Here is a 14,932-nt window from a genome sequence, read left to right as displayed (position 1 = left end):
ACGTGTACCATGCAGATCACAACGTGCATGTAATGTAAATAGGTCAGTGGGTTAGTGTTTTGTCAGAGAGATCCTTTTGTTACTTTCAGGTTATAAATTAAAATCCTAATATAGGACAGTGAGCTGATACCTGTCATCAAGGAGATGCATGCAGAATTCCATGTGAGAGGGCGTGGTTATGGAGACTTGAGGGGCACCGTGAGGGAATCCGTGAAGAAGGAGGTCATTGGGAGGTTTGGGGCAATAAGCATTGTCGCACCGGGCGCTTTTGGCACTAGAGCCGGCCCGGCAGGCAGATGACATAGCTGGAGAGCTTCCTGTGGCTACTGGTGATGGTGAAGTAGCCTCAACCCCCCCCTCCCCCCACACACACACACACATGTCATGCAGCAGCAGGCACAAGGTGTGGCTCTCTCTCATGACTGATATAAATGGAAACATAGGTCCTTACACGAGAGGTATCAAACAGTAATAATGATCGAATGGCAACTTAATAAACATTTTTGTATAAGAAAACACACAACGATGGAGTGGGTGTCAGTGACACGCGTGTTGTGCGCTCTCTTATGCATGACACACACGTGTGATAAAAGTGGTCAAGTGTGTTTCGTTTGTCAAGAACAGCATGGCATGTTGATTTATAGTACACAGTAAATATGGTGTGCTATGTAGTCAATGACGTTTCCATCCCATTAATGGTGTTGGGCCATCACCAGGATTCATGGAGATGAAGGCAGCAATTATAGTAGACACAGAAGCACTCAAAGTACACATGGTTGGCACAGTGGCTGGTACTGACCTGCCCTATGTGAGCAGCTATCATTGATGCAGCAGGTGCAGTGACACCAGGACCCGGAGATGGTAAGGCACAACTGGTGAAAGACATTTTCGTTGCTTGCGTTAGAGCACATGGACCCACGGGCCTGCCCTGTGGTGGAGGGAAAGCTGGAAGGTGATCGCGGGGTCTGCTGTGTCCAGATTGAGTCCAAGAGTGCCTTGGCAGAGAAGTAAGTCGATGTAATATTAAGGGCCCACCCTTAGAAGGTATATATCTCCTTGGGATCCTCAGTGGCAACTTGTACAACTTTGCTCCAACTTTCAAGCTCTCAAACATCTATGAGCTATTTGACTAACACGAACTATCCATTCCCTAAAGTGACTTAGCAGTTTAATTAGATTTTACAGTTTAGTGGGAAAAAAAATGTACGATAGTGACAGAACTTTTACGAGTACAGAGAAGCCTCAGTTTCAAAGTGCTGCGGTCAGATGAAATAAGGAGCAACAGCCTGCAAGAAGATATACATGGAATAAGTCGTCTCAATGTGAACCTGTACAGTCTTTGCTTATTTGGCTGCTCAAGACTATTTTGTATCCTCCACTACAGTGCTTAATTTGAGCCGGTGGTTTCCAGTACTAGGCACTGGCACTTAATTGCCAACACCTGCGCTTGTAACAGTCTGCCATAAGGTGGTGCTGTCTGGCTAATTTAGAGATTACCACAACAACAGTCAATTATTAATTTAGTATAGATTAAAAATGAATATTATCTGCCGCCCAAGCCATTCTTATAGCTTTGGGGCACTAGATTAGTCCAAATTGTTGTCACACTTGTTAGTAGTTGCATTGTTATTATCACTGACATAGCTGGCAGGGGCAATGGATGGTGCACGCGGCAGTGGTCTCCTGGCGAGAGCCCTGGCACGTATTTTTTTTTTACAAATTGATTACTGCTCTTCAATGCAAGATGCACCCCACAGTTTAGACAGTCCACACAGCCAGAAGGCGAGAGGGCCTCGGATTCAAATCCGAGCTGGGTCATCTCGACCTTTCATCCTGCTTGACTGACTAATAACACCTGTTCCTCAGAACCTGAAGCCAATTCAGAAAATGGTTTGCGCTGTGTACATAGCGAGTACTGTCAGTTTCCACTGCCTGGCACAGGTTTGACTTTCCAGCAGGGCCTGCTCACACATCACAGGTCTACAAGGTACCGGAGCATCCCAAATAGCACAGCCTTCACATTTTCTGGTTGCTGATTGGCTGTCGTGCAGTAAGTGTACAGCACAAAATGATTTTCTAACGTCGGGATAGATCGAGTTACGGCCGTTCCCTCGGGCAAACATACTTGGCATTTTCTCAGAGATGGAAATCAGATTAGTTTGATGTGATTTATTTTCCAGAGGCCTATTTCGGCTCCCACTTGTTTAGCAAGATTTACCCGCCAGGCCCACGGGGTAGCAAATTCCAAGGCGCTCCTTATTCAGATGATTTGGTCGAGTGGCTTTACCCTTCGAGCCCTCAAATTAGTGGCTTTACCCTTCTCTCCTTCAAATTGTAAATATATGTAACCTCTGGTATCACTGTTCGCTATTTCATTTTCTACAGTCAGTTTTTCTTATGTACTTAAGTCATTGGGTTGTGACTGCTGTATCTGGTGGCTCAGTGGACTAATGCATCTACTGCAGTGAGCTGTGTTTGTGCTCATGGTCACAGGTTGTAATGCCGGCAGGCCTACTCAGCCTTTCATTCTCCCGAGATTGATGTAATAAGCACCACATCTGTTATCCTGTGCCAAAAAAACCCATAGGTGAATGTGCACTTTACAAACTGTGCATGTCTTTTAATTTGTTGTCAGGTTTCGGCTGGATTATTCACACGAACAAATTAGGCCTTCTTCTTAGTACTGCATCTCTTGTTTTAGATGCTCTGGCTTGGGGCCATATCAAAAGGATTTTTTTCAAAAAAATATTTTTCATGTACTGCGCTCACTTGGCACTTTCCCGACCTTTATTGATTTTTCTAAAATGGCCGCTGGTCCTTTTCATGCCTTCTTTATCTTATTGGGAATCATATTGTAAAGGCAAGACCATACTTTCTTCCAGTGGAGCCCCTTACATCTCTTGAAACCTAGTAAACACACTATTTCTCTTTGCACAGTGCTGCTCTGCTTGTACCTAAGTTCACGCTATGTAAGTCAATATTTGCGCAAACATGGGTCATGTACGCTGATAAATGCAGATAATTAAGTATAACACGCAGAACAGCTGATCAATACATAGTCACACTTTTTATATGATCCCTTCCAACCTGTCCTTTTTCTTCTGTTCTTTCTTAGTTCCATAATTATGGGTATTATAAGAACGGTTGTCAATGATTGTGTTGTGCAGTTAAGCATGCAACCTCTATATGAGTTGTAAACTGTTTATTTGCCATCTTCATCAATAAGAAATGTAATTATTTTGTTTATTCTGGCCAGAGGCTTGAATTGTGGTACACTGGCTCAGCCTTTCATCATGTATGAATTGTGTTCATCTTCATCCCATTCAGGGCCGGACTGGCCATAGCGGACACAGGGTAATCCCCCATTGGGCCGCACGGTTGAGGGGCCGGTTTTGGGCCCCTTGGGGTCGTTTACCGTTTTGTTACAGGGCTGTTTTTGTAGCATAGCAAAGATCTCGGCCGCACCACCAACCCCCCGGGGGGGGGGGGGGGGGGGTGCCGGCCTAGTACTTTGCCAGGGCCGGTTTTGGTTCCCAGTCCGGCTCTGATCCCATTGTGACAGATCACAATGTCAAAAAGAGTTAAGAAGGGCCTTGCTGTTGGCATAGGCACCGAGGAGTTTGTGAATAAATACAATGTTATGCATGCCTCTCATAGAGAGCCGTTAGCATAAACAACTGGATTCTGAGTCCACTACTATGACTGGCAAGAATGGGTAAACGAAGCTTGTTAACCACTCTTACCTTGTCATAAAGGAATTCCAGACAGTGGCAGCCAGCATGGCTTGCGGATGGCGGGCGGGGGGGAGTTGCGTATATTAAAAAATAAAATAAACCTCCCTTGCAGCCGGGTCCCGCGTCTGTGCTCCTGCTCTCCTCGTGGAACTTGAGGAACAGGAAGCAGGCCCCAGTGACCGCTCACAACGCAGCAATGCAGCGTTGTAATTGGTAATCAGCCAGGTTTTGAGTGTCCTAGTTCAACACTAAACCAGGGAATGGAGGCCTGGGCTTCTTCTCTAGCAGGCTGTAATGCAGCCTGCATGGAGAATGGGGAAAGTGCGCATGACTGGTTTGGGCGGCCCGAGAAGGCCGACCAAACAGTCATTGTGCACTTAGGAGTGGGCAAACCTCTCCTGCCCTGCTCCGATAGCAGAGCAGCCCAGCTCACCCGCCCGCCCACAAAGCAGGACAAAACATAAAATGATAACTATAACTTATTACCATTTTGTTTCTTCTTCACACTGCTTAAAAGCAGTGGGGCGATGCTCCTCCGCCATAGTGGAGGAGCCGCCACTGATTCCAGGTTGCTCTTCCTGGGCTGTCTGAGAGGCTGTCAGGGAAGTGCTCGAAAGCGGGGCGCACTGCTTCTGGATGGGAGGGAAAGGAAGGCACAGAGAGCGGTGGGTGTGGGGGTGCATGAGGCCATGTGGGAATGACCATGTTATGTATGGCTCCCCATTAATCCTCTGCTCCTGCACAACAACCGAAAGTAGGGGAAGATGGTTTTGGGGGTCACTAGTTACATAAAATTATTGGTGGTAAAAAGTGAATTACCGGAATGATTTTCCACCTCAGTGTTCCGAGGCACATTACAGCCAACTCAAGCTTCGCTCTTGCTGTCTATTTTATGTCACTCTGAACCCCTCAGTGAAAAACATCACCGTAACTCACTGTCGATCGTCTATCACTGTATATGTTATGTTTGGCTTTCAGTGCCTGCCAATGGTATGAACATCAGATTCTAAATCTGGTTATTCACTGCTATAAAGTAGCAGCAGTGGGTAACAAAACCTTTCAGTCACTGTTGCTGTGCCATAAAGGAATGCCAGGCTGGTCTGACAGGCTTTCCTGAGAGCCGGCAGTGCAGCGCTGGCTCTGTGCCCTGATGGCAAGCAGGGGGCACAGCTTCAGAAGGGGAGGGGGTGAGTTGAGTGGCTGGAATTTGTAATAGGATGAGAGGCCGTGTCATGTATGGCTCCCCCATTAGGCCTATGTCCCTGCCCAGCAGTTGAGCAGGGGCAGATGATTTTGGGGGAGCATGCAGAACATAAAATTATAAATAGGCAAAAAGTGAATTACCAAAAAGGTTTTCGCCTCTGGTCTCTGAGTGACATCCTAGATAACTGCAACTTTTCTCTTGTCTATTTGATGTCTCTCAGAACGCCTCAACGAAAACCAGTCTTATTCACTGTTACTCATCTATAATCCTATTTATGATATAAAGAAGTCTGTAAATAAATAAGCACTTCCGGCGTTAATTGTTCTTTTCACAAAAAGTAAATATTGTCCATTTTGATGTTTCATTGTTTGCTGCCTATCAACTTCCGCTTTTTAGGTCCCGCCTGGCCCTGACCCAGCGCATTCGCTGGTCTGGCGAGACTTTTTGAGAGGGCTCCAAAAAGTGCTACCAGGCCAGCCTAGAGCTACAGTGCATGTGCGCGGGCGAGCGCGCCCCGCTTCACCGCGATTACTTTCACTTTCGTGACCGCTTTGATGTTTGATTGCGATCACTTTTGCGGCCGCACGGCCGCTTGTTTAAGAAATGCTAACAGCTCAGCAGCACACGTGCGTTGCATTGAAATTGTCGTGCAATTTGCTGCTAGTCCAACAGAATCACGAGATTCGTTTGCCTTTTCTCTTCGTGCAGTAACTCATCTGCCCCTAGTTTTCCAAAAATACATTCACTTATACAGCCCCGCACTCGAGCTTGAATAAACAAGCATTGGCATAGCCAATAGGTCTCGCTTTTGGGACCTTATAAGTGTTTAGCCATGCAACAGTTGCATAACTAAATACTTATAAGTTCCCAAAAGCGAGATCTATTGGCTATGCCAATGCTTGTTTTAAATGGATGCAGCAATCCAAACCCACTTGTGTTATGTATATATTTATTCAATTCTGAGGGCCAGAGGAGGGAGGGGATAATACCCTTTATAAACGTTATGGACTCTCCTGATGGTGAAAGAGAAGGTTTGATTAAAGATTATTTCAATACATTGCAATTAGTACAGATGGAATTACCCAAAAAGGAGTAATGTAAAGCGTTATAAATGTAAATGGCACATGCCCAGAGTGCCAACCATCACTTGCAGTTTTGGATATACCCCAGCATCTACAAGGACCGGGTCGCAGAGATCAGAGGGTCATGTATACAACTCTATGGCTCCTACAAGTTTAGGGGGCTCAGCTCGTCTCTGTTTCAGCCATGCACTTCCATTCAGATGGGTCATTCGCAGGAAGAGGTGGGATTCTAAAGGAAATCAACTAGGGACATAAAGGGTGTAGGGTGTTCACTAAAGAAGCCGACTCTCTAAGTGCAGGTACAGTTAAGGTACAATGATCAAACTGTGTAGACAAGCAGGACCTCATATTCCATATAAATGGATACATAAGATGTGGTGCTCAAGAGACCTGATCATGAGTCAAGACTGAGAGAACGCTGGTAAAGACACACGAAGAGCTATTAATACTGGACAGCAGATGGTGATAACATCTGGATCAATGACCTTTCTCTAGCTCACCTATTCTGTGGAATCTGAGAAAATAACAACTCAAGGGGAGGATTCTACTGGTTGTCAAATCCCCCAAACCATCTCTAGATAGGGTGTATTGTGTTTCTTCAAATGGTATTAGTTATCAATCAATCACACAAACATGATTTATAAAGCACGGCTAATTACCTATGAGGATATCCAGGCACTGAGGGAGTTGCTGCTCTGGGTGGGTTCAGTTGAACAGCCAGGCCTTGAGTACCCCCCCGTAATTTTAGGAGAGAGGAGGATGTCCGGAGGTGAAGAGGTAGGTCGTTCCAGGGTTTCGGGCCAAGGTAGGAGAATGAGTGTCCTTCACTGTTGCTTCGGCGGATGCGGAGGGTGTGTGCAAGGTAGAAGGAGGCGGGATTGATGTCAAGAGGGTGGGAAGTGAGTGGTGCCCGTGGTGGTATGGTGGCATGGAGGCAAGTGGGGAACAAACAGTGGTCTGAGAACCCAAGGAGAAGAATATTGGTTAGCATGAAAAACATTTTTCTACAATGTCAGAGGAAGGGGCTCTGAGGTCATTGAGGGTCAGCAGATTTTTTCTTCAAAAGCAGGAAGTATGTGGAGAAAACAATGAATTTAATAGCTGTTTGGGCTGTGTTTAGTTTGTAAGGGGATGTGACAAAGGAGGCAGGACTTATGAGCTCAGTGTGCCTCAAACATAGGCATTATGACTCTGTGGCGTCACGTAGAGCTGCCCGCCTAATGCTGGATGTTCAGTGTAGAGAAGAGATAACAGCCAGAGGAGCCTGGGCGGAAGAGCTGATCTAACTCTTCTCTGCCAACGTGTGGCACTGGCCTTAAAGAGCCAGTCCCTGCACTATAAAGAAAACAAAACCAGCCCATGTCATACTTACAAATTTATTTTGCATATGCCCGTTACTGGTTGCCACATTTTCTAAGGGCTTGCATTGCTTGTGCAACACGCAAGACGAGGTAAAGCAACGTAAGTCCTTGGGTCAGATTTACTAAGCTGCGCAATGCCACCCTGCACGGCTCTATGTGGCTTAGTAAATCTAGAGTAACACAAGGCAGCACAAGTCACTGCTTTGCATCATTCTGCATTGGGAATGATTGCGATGGGTGGAGTGTAGGCGTTCACACAGATCCACCGCGAGAAATGCGCATGCGCGGGCATCCGCGCATGCGCATTTACGTGAAGAAGTTACCGTCAGCAAGAAGAGGGAGCCCCGGGAAGCCGCGCTGAAGGTAAGGAGGTTTATTTACTTTTTTTAACCTTCTTTAAATTATTTTAAAATTAGGGCGGGCGGCGCGTAGTGGCGCTACGCGGAGCGCGCGAGTGTGCGTAGATTTTGCCATACTACGTGCTGCTCCACGTAGCCCCACTATGCCCACTACGCCCAGGCCTGCTTAAAAGTTGTAAAGGGAAGGAGGTAGCGAAGAGGTGTTCCTCCCTTCTTATGACTTGCAGGTTGTGCAGAAATGCTTTGCAACTGCTCCTGCAACTGCGAGGTATGGAATGGCTACTGAGGGCATCTGGTCACCACTCCTAAAGTGTAAGCTGTCAGGTCCTGACTGCTTGCACTCTGTGGGGCAGATTTACAAGCCACTTGGGCCACTTTTGCGTCATTTTTAACATGGGAAAAGTGACGTACGGGTGGCGCAAGGGGCTTGTAAATAAGCTCCTGTGTGCGCAGGCTCGTGACACCAGCAGAAGGAGAGCGCAGTCCCACAGTTTGCTGCATGCTCTCCTCAAAGTCCCATACACATGTGTCCCATTCTATGGCCTTGTAACAAATTCCTTTAAGTAAACGGTGTCGCTCCGCCCCCCCCCATTCCAAACCTGAAAGCTGAGATGAAGGTATGCATTCCATAAGAGCCTCCGACCCTACATCCACCACTGTGCACAACCAGGCACAAAGCGATTCCTCCCCCTTTAATATTAATGAGGAGGGTGGTTTGCACCTCACCGCACACAGACCCTTTGCTTTTCAAAGGCCTGGTAACCTCTTTGCTGCACAAAGACTGAAGCTGTTCACAGCTCTGCTGAAATCACGACGCTGCAAGCAGCTCGCTGTGGGTAACAGCCCTTTGTTCTAATCCCAGCTTCCATACTTGAAATCTGTGTGATCCTGCGCAAATCCTCCTACAGCTCTGCTGAAATCACGACGCTGCAAGCAGCTCGCTGTGGGTCACAGCCCTTTGTTCTAATCCCAGTTTCCATACTTGGAATATGTGTGACCCTGCGCAAATCCTCCTACAGCTCTGCTGAAATCACGACGCTGCAAGCAGCTCGCTGTGGGTCACAGCCCTTTGTTCTAATCCCAGTTTCCATACTTGGAATATGTGTGACCCTGCGCAAATCCTCCTACAGCTCTGCCGAAATCACGACGCTGCAAGCAGCTCGCTGTGGGTCACAGCCCTTTGTTCTAATCTCAGCTTTCATACTTGAAATCTGTGTGATCCTGCGCAAATCCTCCTATCTCGGTAGGCTCAACTCCTATTATTGTCTGATTGGTATTCAATAAAACAGCAATACATTCTAGACGTTCACATGCTACATTTACAACGTCCTCTTCTGAACAGCCCTGGTACAGCAATCCCCATCTCCAATTCACATTTAACAATAAGTTATTCATAAATACGTGCTCAAACAAGAACAAATCATGCCGTCAAAGAGAAGGTGGCTGGCATCCTAGTTGCGTCGCGTGGCTCTAAAAATAAAAAAAATGCAATATCTTCTTTGCCAAAGTAATCAGCATATTCAACCGGCAAAGATGTCCTCAGACACAGAAAACCGAGGGATCCCTGCTGTCTGTGCTGGGGCTGTGTCTCTTACATTTGGTCAGACAGCTCAAAGGAACGTGCGTGGGAATACGCTACGTATGCTAATTAATTCATGTGACGTGCATTCAAAGTGACAGCAGCAAAGGGGTTAGTGGCTGGCTGATACGTAGCTGTCACGCAGCGCCTGTATCACTGGTACACAAAAGGCTCGCGCTCCCCTCAGCTAAAGGATGCGCCATCTGCCAGAGCTTGGCCTACCCCCGCCCCCCCCCCCCCCCACCTTACAGAGGTAAGAACACATCTCCCCGCCCTGACGAGCGACGAGCTGTGGGGGCAAAGTTTGACAGTCCACTGCATAGATGGGCGAAGATGGAAATTGCCCGCTTCTTGAATGTTCTCGACTTCTACTGAGCAGGGGTGATGGTGGAACAATTTTCAAAGTGGGGTGGTGGCCAGTGGGGGAAGGGGGGCTAGCGTGTGGCTCCACCTCACTAAGGGGCATATTTATGACATTGTGGCGAATGCAGCATGTTACCGTGCCTCGCTGCGCTGCGCTGTGCTGTGCTGCGCTCATGGTCGGACTGGGAACCCAAAGCAGCCCTGGCAATTTTCTCCAACCAGCCCCTGAGGAAGCAACGCTAGCTTGCTGCTTTTGTTACTTGGGGCCGATATTGCAGCACAGCGGCAAAACCAGCCGCCACCCGTCCAACTTCCCAGGGAAGCGCCCAATGCCCGGTGCGGCCACTCCGGCCCTGGCTGTGCTGCATCACAGGTAAAGGGCAGGGATACATCGCATTTGATGCAATACGGCACATCCCTGTCCTTTCCTAAGCGCTGGTGCACAATGGGCTGCCCCTTCTAGTGTGCCCGCGTTGCATGCAGGCTTGTTTTTGTGCAGGAAGTGACACCTTCCAGTACAAAAACAATCCTGAAAGGCATTTGCAGAAGTGGAAAGAGGAAGTAATGAGAAGAAATAAAGATATTTCTCCTCGTTACGCCTCCCCTGGGAAGGCGTGTCTTTTTTGGTGCATTCCCAGGTTTACCAGTGCTAGTAAATCTGGGATTGCGTAAACAAACATGGGCGTTGCATGGGAACACCCACACAACGCTCCTGGAATGCCTTCCTAGGGCAGAGTATCGCAAAGCAGCAATCTGTGCGGCGTTGCCTTAATCCAGATTTATGAAGCCATTGAGGGTGGTGTGCTGACAAAATGTCGAGTTGGAAATGTAGAACTACAGGAATATCGAGTCCTAAATATAGTCATTGAGAAATATCGATAGCAAGAATCTCATGGTCAAGAATATTGAATTTAAGGTAAGAAATATCGCTTTAAAAAATATAGAAGTCAATAATACCGTTTGCAAAAATATAGGGGGTCATTACGATGGCAGTGAAACCACTACCAGCAGCCTGCCGGTGGTGGTTTCACTACCATCGTAGGACACTTCTCCGCCCGCCAAATTACAATGGCGGGCGGTGTGCTGGCGGATGCAAAGTCTGTCCACTACGGGTCTGCCACAGGCAATCGTTACGATAGCCTGGCGGACCCACCCTGCATCAACAATATGGTGGCAGTGCCTAGCAGGCATCGTCCTCCATATTATGATGCTGCCTCCCCACCAGCCAATGTATGGCAGTGAAACCGCCATTCACAAGCTGGCAGGGATTGCATTTGGGGGCCCGTAGTGGACCCCCCTTGTGTTGGGGGGAGGTGGGTGTGCACTGGGGGTAATTTCCCTGCAAAGTAGTGGTGTGGTGCCTGCCATGTAGTGTAGGGGAATTCAAACAGTGCAATATCGGACATTGTGCGAGATACACAAATTAACCCTGGGCGTAGTTTGCGTAGCAGCGCTACACGTAGCTACGCGAAGTGCACTTTACACTATGCACGCTACGCGAACTGCGTAGTGCGGTAGGGAAATGCTGTTCGCACTGATTTTACAGTGCTGGATGCTTGTCCGCACTGTGAAATCTTTGCCAACGGCATCTTGCACAGTGCAAGCAGTCGTTTTCTACCGCTCGAATAGATTTGTACTCGAGCGGCAGCTTTCTCAATGCAGACTGGTAGTTTCTCATCGCGAGCGGTCGCGAGCATACGTGGCTACTCGCAATGAGAAACCTGACCTCCCCGCGTTGAGAATCTCGCCGGGAGGTTTATTTTCCACGCTCGCGATCGGCAACTTGAAGTTGCTGATCGCGAACGAGGAAAAAGTTTTGCCGGGATGTTGATTTTTCTCGCTCGCGGCCGCCAACTTGATGTTGAGGACCGCGAGACAAAATGCCCGCTATGCGTTTTTGCACTGTGCTACGTGCAATTCGCGTAGTGCGTAGTAGCACAAACTATGCACGCTCCGCGAGCATAGCGTAGTACTACACCCAGGGTTATACATGATGCGACCGCCACGGTGGCGGTCGCATCATAATCTGATGTGCGGGACCGCAGCATTACGGGCGGGCGGTCCTGATCCCCATAGTTGTTTAAAATATAGATTTTTTAATTAGTGTTATGGGTTTTAGTATATGTTTTAAATATATGTGATGTATTTTTTTGTATACATATTGTATATATTTTTTAATATATGTGTTACATTTTTAGTAGTTATTAATGTTATTTTATTTAAAAAAGTATTTTTTAGTTTTGTAGCGGGTTGTGGGTTTATAGGGGAATTGGGTGGTAAATAATTTAATTATAATAAATTAATGATATATTTTTATTTATTGATATTTATCTAATTGATATTTTATAGTTTTGATTGTGGGTAGTAATTTATTTCTAATTATTTGTTAATTTGTTGTTAATTGAAAATGTAATATGGAATTCATGTAATTAATTTTAGGTGCGGGTTGTGGGGTTTATAGGGGTAAAGAGTGGAAAGTAATTAATTTTTTTATTAATTAATAATTAGTTGTTAATCAATAGTTATGAATTAATAGAAAATTAAATATTGAAATTGTGTGATTAATTTTAGGTGTGGGTTGTGGTGTTTATAGGGATAATGGGTGGGAAGTAATTTATTTTTAATGAATTAATAATTAGTTGTTAATTAATATTAATTATTTTTATTGAAAATTAAATATGAGAATTGTGTAATTATTTTTAGGTGCAGGTTGTGGGGTTTAAAGGGGTAAAGGGTGGGAACTAATGTATTTGTATGTGTTTTAAATAGTTTTTTAATGAACAATATTTAATTGATAATTAATTATGTTAATTATAGAAGTACATTTTATTTTTAATTTATATGTGGGTTGTGAATTGTGTGGTGTTATAGGGTAGGATGCAAATAAAATAAATGTATGTAATAAAGTTTTTGTTTATAAATAATTTGTAACTAAAAATATTTATTTGTTTGAAAAATATTTGTATATTTTATTTAATATAATGTTTGTATGTAATAATGATATGTATTTAACATTATAATGTTTTATTTTATTTTATTTATAACATTAAATATATTTGTATTTTAATTTTGTTATATATTTATATATATTTTTTATTTATTTATTTTTCAAATATTATTTGTTGTTGATATTTTGTTTATTTTTAATTTTTAATTGACTTCAGTGGGAATAGTAATTTTTACTCCTCCGCTATCCAACTCTTTACCTACTGTTACACTGGCTGGAGTGGAAATAGTAATTTTTAACCATCCGCTATCCAACACTTTCCCTACTGTTGCACTCATTGGAGTGGAAATAGTAGTTTTTACCCCTTCGCTATCCAACACTTCACCTACTTTTGCCCTGACTGGATTGGGAATAGTAAATGTTATCCCTCTGCTATTCAACACTTTCCCTACTGTTGTACTGACTAGAGTGAGAATAGTAAATGTTATCCCTCCGCTATCCAACACTTTCCGTACTGTTGCACTCACTGGAGGGGGAATAGTAATTTTTACCCCTCCGCTATCTGACACTTTCCCTACTGTTGCATTGATTAGAGTGGAATTTTTAACTTTAAATATTTTTAAATAGTTTAATGTTTTAATTAATAATAGAATATTTTTTAGTATAAATTCTTTGTCATTGGTATATGTATTTATATATATATTTATTTGTTACATTTGTATATATTTTTTAAATAATAAATACATTCAAATTAATAGTTTATTAACTGTTTTACAGTAAATATATATAATAATTATTATATATGTCTGTTTACACTTTTTAGGTTAAGTTATTTTTTTTGTATATTAAATCAATTTATTTTTTTAATTAACTTTATTATTATATATTCAATATTTGTTTATTTTATTTTTTATATATATATATATAGATATATTTATATATATATATATTTATATATATATATATATACATATATCAAGCTCAAAAGTTACCCACCGGGTGAAAAGCACTCTAGCAACAGCTTGAAGTCAAAGACCTTTATTTGGTTTGAACGGCACCCGACATGCCGAATCCATTCAATGTTCGTCCATCATAAATACGCCTGACGCGTTTCGTAATCAAACCGAATAAAGGTCTTTGACTTCAAGCCGTTGTTAGAGTGCTTTTCACCCGGTGGGTAACTTTTGAGCTTGATATATACATATATATATATATATAAAATTATATTTTTTACATCTATATTCATGTCATCAATATTTTAGTTTAGATATTTTTGTACTTACCTTTATAAATATGGAATGTAAATATTTTTGACATCTATATATATGACTCGATATTGCGGTATGGGGATGTTTTGGCTGTCGATGTTTTGTCAGTGAACCACTGAGGGCTACGCAAGTGACCTTGCGGGGCTTCATAATTCACATTGCATAGTTGCGTCGTCCTTGCTCCACTTTGCGTGGTGCAGGAGCCATACAACAAGACTCATAAATATGGCCCTAAATTAAAAGCGGTATGGGAAAAATGATGTAACAATCCAAACATGTGTAGGAAAAGCCATATCAATTCTATGTTCCCCCCCCCCCTTGACATTTTGAAAAATTTGGACACATTGTACCTTTAATAGAACATTTTCTCCAAAGATTGAGAACATTGTGGTTTGGGGCTATCCCTTTATTGGGAGCACATTTTCAGTCTAAACTGCCTCAAGATGCTCTGAAATCACAAGATTCAGCCATTGAAAATCCAATTCAGTCGTAGTGAGTTCATAATCAGATTTGAATTACTTGTCACAGTTTAGAGAATAAGGGTCACTTTCAAGATAGACATGGAAATGACTCATGGGATACAAAGACCCACACAAAGCTCTGTTCTAAAACCATAGGGTCACTCAGAGCTGTGCTGCATACCACACCAAGGGGCCGATTCTGATCCTGGAAACATTTTCTCCGTACGAATCGTATCCGGATTTTTTTCCGTCCGAATCGTACAAGTACCGTACAAACTGGCAAGTACGATTCGCATGGGAAAAAATACATATGAATCGCATTGGGAAAATTCCCCCACACGTCCTCGGGTCGGAAAAAGTGTCCGACACGTCCCCGGACGATTTTACGTACGAATCGGAAAAATGAAGTCCGAGCGCGCAAGTACTATCCATCCCGTCCGTCCGATTGTACAACCGTATGGAAAAAACACCGCACGGAGCGAACCTCAATAGCAACCATGGAGACATGTGCCCGCATACGCGCCGTCCCCCGCATCCCCCCGTATGTACGCGCCGTCCCCCCCAGCCCCCTCCG

The sequence above is a fragment of the Triturus cristatus genome, chromosome 5_2 (genome assembly GCF_964204655.1).
Source record: "Triturus cristatus chromosome 5_2, aTriCri1.1, whole genome shotgun sequence".
NCBI lineage: Eukaryota > Metazoa > Chordata > Amphibia > Caudata > Salamandridae > Triturus > Triturus cristatus.
The sequence above is the reverse complement of the archived record's forward strand: the minus strand, read 5'-3'. Positions refer to the sequence as shown.